General features: G+C 48.4%; 1 pseudogene; it reads left to right on the forward strand.

Annotated features, from left to right (window-relative positions):
* The first annotated feature begins 3,239 nt into the window (after positions 1-3,239).
* On the forward strand, positions 3,240-5,979 carry LOC136678442 (low choriolytic enzyme-like; annotated as a pseudogene).
* Positions 5,980-6,531: the final 552 nt, after the last annotated feature.

Raw genomic sequence — 6,531 nt, forward strand, 5'->3', positions numbered from 1 at the left:
GGGGCTCCTTGGCGAGCGCCTGGTGGCCGGACTTTCACCTATGGAGTCCGGCTGGGCTTAGCCCGAAGGGGATACATGGGTCCACTCTCCCATGGGCCCACCACCTGTGGGAGAGGTAGTAATCCGGGTCTGGTGCATTGTGGATCGGGTGGTGGTCGGGGTCGGGGGCCCTGGTGTTCCGATCCTCGGTTACTGAAACTGGCTTTTGGAACATGGAACGTAACCTCTCTGGTGGGAAAAGAGCCTGAGCTGGTGCGCGAGGTTGAGAGGTACTGACTAGATATAGTTGGGCTCACCTCGACACACAGTATGGGCTCTGGAACCAATCTCCTCGAGAGGGGCTGGATGCTCTTTCACTCTGGAGTTGCCCAGGGTGAGAGGCGTAAGGCAGGTGTGGGCTTACTCATAGCCCCCCGGCTTAGCGCCTGTATGTTGGGGTTTACCCCAGTGGACGAGAGGGTAATTTCCCTGCGCCTTCGGGTTGGGGAAAGGGCTCTGACTGTTGTTTGTGCTTATGCACCGAACAGCAGTTCAGAGTACCATGCCTTCTTGGGGACCCTAGAGGGAGTGCTGGAGAACACTCATTCTGGGGACTCCATTGTTCTGCTGGGGGACTTCAACGCTCACGTGGGTAATGACAGGGAGACCTGGAGGGGCGTGATTGGGAGGAACGGCCCCGCTGATCTGAACCCGAGTGGTGTTCAGTTATTGGATTTCTGTGCTCGTCACAGTTTGTCCATTACGAACACCATGTTCGAACATAAGGGTGTCCACAAGTACACCTGGCATCAGGACACCCTAGGCCGCATTTCGATGATCGATTTTATAGTCGTATCATCTGACCTGCGGCCATATGTTCTGGACACTCGGGTGAAGAGAGGCGCTGAAGTGTCAACTGATCACCACCTTGTGGTGTGTTGGATCAGATGACGGGGGAGGATGCCGGACAGACCTGGCAGGCTCAAACATGTGCTGAGGGTTTGCTGGGAACGTTTGGCAGAGGAACCTGTCAGAAAGATCTTCAACTCCCACATCCGGCAGAGCTTCGACTGCATCCCGGGGGAGGCCGGTGACATTGAGTCCGAGTGGGCCATGTTCCGGACCTCCATTGTTGAGGCGGCTGAACGGAGCTGTGGCTGCAAGGTTGTCAGTGCCTGTCGGGGTGGCAATCCCCGCACTCGGTGGTGGACACCCCGGGTGAGGGGGGTTGTCAAGCTGAAGAAAGAGTCCTATCGAGCCTGGTTGGCTCAGGGGACAGGTACCGAGGAGCCAAGCGGCTCGCAGCCTCGGCAGTCGCTGAGGCAAAAACTCGGGTGTGGGAGGAGTTCGGTGAGAACATGGAAAACGACTTTCGGTCGGCTCCGAGAAGTTTCTGGCAAACCGTCAGGCGACTCAGGAGGGGAAAGCAGTTTTTCACCAACACTGTATATGGTGGGGGTGGGGAACTGTTGACCTCGACTGGGGACGTCACCAGACGGTGGAAGGAATACTTCGAGGATCTTCTCAATCACACCAGCACGTCTTCCGCAGAGGAAGCAGAGCTTGGGGATCCCGGGGGGGCTTGTCTATCACTGGGGCTGAAGTGGCCAAGGTGGTAGTGAAACTCCTTGGCGGTAGGGCCCCGGGGGTGGATGAGGTTCACCCCGGGTTCCTCAAGGCTCTGGAAGTTGTGGGGCTGTCCTGGTTTACACGTCTTTGCAACATCGCGTGGACATCGGGGGCAGTGCCTCTGGACTGGCAGACTGGGGTGGTGGTTCCCCTTTTTAAAAAGGGGGATCGGAGGGTGTGTTCCAACTATAGGGGGATCACACTCCTCAGCCTCCCCGGTAAGGTCTATGCGGGGGTACTGGAGAAGAGAGTCCGACCGATAGTTGAACCTCAGATCCAGGAGGAACAATGCGGATTCCGCCCCGGTCGTGGAACACAGGACCAGTTCTTTACCCTCGCTAGGATCCTGGAGGGTGCATGGGAGTTTGCTCAACCAGTCTACATGTGTTTTGTGGATCTGGAGAAGGCATTCGACCGTGTCCCTCGGGGTATTCTGTGGGGGGTGCTCAGGGAGTACGGGGTACTAGGCTCTTTGTTACGAGCTATCCAGTCCCTGTACAAACAGAGCAGGAATCTGGTTCGTATGGCTGGCAGTAAGTCCGACTGGTTTCCAGTTGGAGTTGGACTCCGTCAGGGCTGCCCGTTGTCACCGGTTCTGTTCAAAATTTTTATGGACAGAATTTCTCGGCGTAGCCAAGTGGCGGAGGGTGTCCGGTTTGGTGGTCTCAGGATCCCATGTCTGCTTTTTGCAGATGATGTGGTCTTGTTGGCTTCATCGAGCCGGGACCTCCAGCTCTTGCTGGACCAGTTTGCAGCCGAGTGTAAAGCGGTAGGGATGAGGATCAGTACCTCCAAGTCCGAGTCCATGGTACTCAGTCGGAAAAGGGTGGAGTGCTCTCTCCAGGTTGGAAGTGAGATCCTGCCTCAAGTGGAGGAGTTTAAATACCTCTGGGTCTTGTTCACGAGTGAGGGAAAGATGGAGCGTGAGATTGACAGGCGGATCGGTGCAGCGTCAGCAGTAATGCGGGCTCTGTACCGGTCCGTTGTGGTGAAGAAAGAGCTGAGCAGAAAAGCAAAGCTCTCGATTTACCGTTCAATCTACGTCCCAACCCTCACCTATGGTCACGAGCTTTGGGTAGTGACCGAAAGAACGAGATCGCGGGTACAAGCGGCTGAAATGAGTTTTCTCCGCAGGATGTCTGGACTCTCCCTTAGAGACAGGGTTAGGAGCTCGGACATCCGGGAGAGACTCGGAGTGGAGCCGCTGCTCCTCCACGTCGAGAGGAGCCAGTTGATGTGGTTCGGGCATTTGGTTCGGATGCCTCCTGGACGCCTTCCTGGAGAGGTGTTCCGGGCATGTCCAACGGGGAGGAGGCCCCGGGGCAGACCAAGAACACGCTGGAGAGACTATATGTCTCGACTGGCCTGGGAACGCGTCGGTATACCCCCGGAGGAGCTGGCGTCGGTGGCTGGGGAGAGGGAGGTCTGGGTTTCTTTGCTCCGACTGCTTCCCCCGCGACCCGGACCCGGATAAGCGGTGGACAATGGATGGATGGATGGATGTTTTAAACCAGGAATTCCTTAGGAAGAGCTACAATGAGACAGGTGAGATATTCCTATGGCATAATGTCTGAGTTTTGTGTATAATTTTAAACTTACACTGCAAACAGAAATCAATAACCATAAAATTAATGATTAATTCAGACAACAGCATTGAGAAGGATTACTTCACAGTATCATCGATAATTGAAAGAGCCAACAGGAAAGCTGGTAAGCCCCTGAGTTTTGTTTAATTTATTTTTGCTTGATACGCTATATAGGAAAAGGTTTGGACACACCCACTTACCCAAAGTTTCTTCTGAAATCAAGGGCATCAGTATGAAATTTGTCTACCCCCCCCACCTCAGCAATCCCATGTTTATATACATTTTTTTTTTATTGCACAGGACAGTCACTGGATGAACCCATGATTATGTTTGGTGACATTGCCATGAACCCTGGCTTTGAGAATGCAGACCCCTGTAGAGCACAAGAGTGCAAGTGGCCCAGAAGCAAAGACGGAAATGTCTATGTGCCTTATGTCATTTCGAATGAGTACTGTGAGTGACACCTTCAGAGATGGACATTTTCAGTAATGCATCTAAGTTAGGTCTACAAAATACAGTTCAGGTTCAAAAATGAGTGTTGTTGTTGTTTTTTAAAGTATTCCCCAAGCACTGTGTAAAAAGGCTTTGTGTTTCTCTACCAGCATCCGAGGACCACGACATTATTGAGAATGCTCTGATGTCCTTTCAGACATCCACCTGTATCCGGTTTACACCTCGCGACCAAGAGGAAGACTACATTCACATTTAGTCTCTTTCAGGGTACATCTTCAGTGTCTTTTAATACTTACAACCTGCATTTATCAATAAAACAAAACTAAGACACAGATTTACCAGTTCTGAATTTTGTGTTCAAAGACATATATCAAACATTTTGCATGTTTCTGTTTGCATGAGGGGGTGCTGTCATGTTACTGTGTTTGTTTGATGTGTTTCCCCTGTGTCTATGTAGGTTACCTATCACAGTCCAAAAACACATTTTGGTAGGTGGACTGGCTGTGCAAAATTGCACTCAGAGGTCTGACCTAGTAAGTGTGTGATGACATGGACTGTAACACTGTTGGGGTAGTGTTCCTTCTTTGCACTCCAGGTGGGCTCTGGTCCACTATGACCCTGATCAAGATGAAGTTGTTACAGAAGATTAATGAATTAATAAATTAATCTCAGCATGAGCTTACTACAAGGAACTCTATGTGTTGGTTTCTCTGACTGGGACTAAGCCTAGTCCTAAACCTGGCCTTTATTCATAAACTTTATTCATAATACTAAGCAGCCAAGTACTAGGATTAATCCCAGGTTTAAAGAAAATCACAAACTTAGTAGAGAACCTCCATTGGAATTGTTAAGGTGGACTAGACTTATTCTGTCCAGGTCTGCCTTCCTGTGTCTTATGAAGTAAGAGAGGAGCGAAGTGAAGAGTAAAGGATAGCAGTTAATAAGCGTTGCTGTAATTTGACCTGCAGGTGCTACTCGTTTGTGGGCAGAACAGGTGGAGAACAGGTCCTGTCTCTGAATCTTGAAGGATGTGTATATCCAGGTGTTGTCCAGCATGAGCTCCTCCACGCTCTTATGCATCTATCTATCTATCTGTCTATCTATCTATATATCTATCGTTACACTTATATAGCGCCTTTCTAGATACCCAACAATCCACACTGCTCAGAACACTCAATCCACACACTTGCGAGAAGTGGCAGCCAAACGCGCACAGCGTACTCTCGACCAGGAACGACCGTCCACCTGGAGGACTGCATCGGGCACTAGGATTTCACCCAGGACAGAGTGCCAATCCATATCTGGGCGCACACACATTCACGCACACATATACACTCATTCACTCACACAGCAGGACAGTTATTAGACAGAAGCCAATTCACCTACCCTCCATGTTTTTGGACTGCGGGAGGAAACCGAGACCATGGAGGAAACCCACGCAGACATGGGGAGAACATGGAAACTCCACCCAGATGGGACTTGAACCCAAGATCCCAGCGCTGGGAGGCGAACGTACTAACCACTAAGCCACCGTGTGCCGTGCCGCCCATCTACATTGAGTTTAATGCTAGGGAGAAATTGCAAAGACAATCCTGTTAGTGGAGTGGGTTTAGGACACAGGAGTCAGAGTAGAGAACAAGATCTTAACTGTACGTATGAAATACATCAACTAGACACTGATGGGGTGTTGTATTGTAATTTTCCTGATTGTGAGGGACAGTTCAGAATTGTATTGTATTGGTATAGAGACATGTCCATTTCGTCTCTACTCTACTCTATTCCCCTGGCCAGACCACAGGCTTTGCTGCTGTAGTTAAAGGGGCTGGTCACATGAAAGCAGTGGGTCGTAGTTTGAAGATCCCTGGTTTAGATGGTTTGTCCCCTTTGCTGCAGTTTCACTCTGTTCTGTTTGATCCAACATAAGTTGGAGTGTTTGATAGCTACTACACTACTTTTTAAAATCCTCCTTCAAGCTGACCAAGAGAAGAATGTGATCTCAAGCAGAGGGCTTACTTTCACTTGATTGTTCTTCTGTGGCTTATTAGGACTGGAGTATGCCTTTGAGAAAAGCGAAACCGAAAATCTGGGCACCCCATATGACTACAACTCTATCATGCACTATGGAAGGTATAGTTTTCTGTTGTTCACTTATTCACTACTTCATTGTTTTTGGTGCTGATCAGCAAGGTTTCTCTTTTGTGGATGCAGGTATGGTTTCTCAAAGAACAAGGAGCCGACCATCATTCCCATTCCAAGTAATGTCTCTATTGGAGATGCCACTGAGATGAAGCCCATAGACATCTTACATATCAACAGGCTGTACTGTGATTAACTAAATTCCATGTAAATCTCTCTCTCTCTCTCTCTCTCTCTCTCTCTCTCTCTCTCTCTCTGTGTGTCTATGAAAGATACTTCAAGGTCTACCGTTAAGTTTTTCAGTTCAGTGGCTTTAATTGTAAACCTACAGATATGTTGTTCCATAAATACTGTACAAGGTGTTGTAACTAGTGTGAAACATATATGTAAGGGGTGTCAATCCGAACAAGAGGGGGAATGAAATATAATCTCTAAATAAAAACATTCTTTCTAATGTAAACTGGGGTTTTGTTGGGCCAAATAAAAATGTCTTCTTGGTCTGCCCTTTTCTGACATTCATATTATTGCAAAAAATATTAGTAATTTAGTGATTCATCACATATAATTTATTATAAAACACAATAAACAATATAAGCAGTTCATCTATTTTCATGTAGGATACTAATACAGATAAGCAGTTTTTTTTATAATACATGGAGACTGAGGTCTGAGACTGACACTAAAAATGATTAAATCAACACAAATACAAAATAAGACATTAATCTCTGTAATTTTATGTGATGTAATA

This window comes from Hoplias malabaricus, chromosome Y, assembly GCF_029633855.1.
Source record: "Hoplias malabaricus isolate fHopMal1 chromosome Y, fHopMal1.hap1, whole genome shotgun sequence".
Lineage (NCBI taxonomy): Eukaryota > Metazoa > Chordata > Actinopteri > Characiformes > Erythrinidae > Hoplias > Hoplias malabaricus.